Source organism: Vicia villosa, unplaced genomic scaffold (genome assembly GCF_029867415.1).
Source record: "Vicia villosa cultivar HV-30 ecotype Madison, WI unplaced genomic scaffold, Vvil1.0 ctg.005307F_1_1, whole genome shotgun sequence".
In the NCBI taxonomy this organism is placed as follows: domain Eukaryota; kingdom Viridiplantae; phylum Streptophyta; class Magnoliopsida; order Fabales; family Fabaceae; genus Vicia; species Vicia villosa.
This window is the reverse complement of record NW_026706604.1, coordinates 25367-26519: the sequence shown is the minus strand read 5'-3', so window position 1 is coordinate 26519 and position 1153 is coordinate 25367.

Below are 1153 nucleotides of genomic sequence, written 5' to 3'. Positions count from 1 at the left end.
CTTTATCATAAATTCCTCAATAAAATCTCATTCTCAAGGAAATTTGATTTTCTACAACTTTGATGTTGGGCTCAAGGTCAAGAAATGCTTCCGTATAAGAGATATAAGCTAAAACATTATAGGTCCTTCTCGAAGCTCGCAAAAAGCAGTTTTTTGTCAGGAGCCGTATCTTCAAGATAAAATCCTCAAATGCAAAATATGTTCCAAAATGGCTTGTAGAGAACATCTTGGGCTTTCCAAAAAGTCCTAGAACATGTTCATATGATAAAAATTGAAGGAGATACGAGGCTCAGAAGTTGGTCGATTTTCAAGAAAAATACAAAACCCTAATTGAATAATTTTGTGTTTTTGACTAATGGGCCTAAAACATGGATTCCAAACGTGACCAGGGCCCATATATTGACTCTTAAACTAATTATTTTATTTTTATAATATTTATTATTATTTATTTGAATTTTAATTCACTTAAACATTAATAAATCATATAAAATATGAATAATTTGTTTTAAATCCAAGATTTAATTTTTTTAATCAATTTCAATATGTCAAATATATGGTCCTAATTTGTGGCTAGAGATATTTGAGAGAGATGAGCAAGATTGGCTATATTTAGAAAGAAATAATATTATTTTCCAATCAAATTTTCACTCCACCAATTACTTGGTATCCAAGCCCATTCTTTAACCTAATTGCTCCTAAATATATACTTAAACATGCAGTCAGAAAAAGGGGACGAGATTGAGAGGGTAAAGACTAGGGTTTCACTTTCAAAATATCTTGAAATTAGGGCACAAGTGGAGAACGAATTCCATAGGGATTCAAGGTCATCTATTGGTTTCAACCAACTCCTGGGACATTGTAAGGTAAGATAGCATCAGAAGGAAGGTAGAAAGCACGTTCATAACTTGCATCTCATGTTCTTCATATAGTGTTCATGGTTTATTTTCGTAAACCATATTTTATCCTATTTTAATCAAAACTAACCATATGCGCGAGTTCATGTTAATGCTTAGAACAACCCGTCGTAAAATCACTACCAAAAAAACTACAGCAATAATAATGATAAATTAAGGCGCAAAACGAAAGAAAGAGGGAGAGACAGATACCAATATAGACAACTGCACCCTTATCGGTCCCGCTGGCCAGAAGTTCC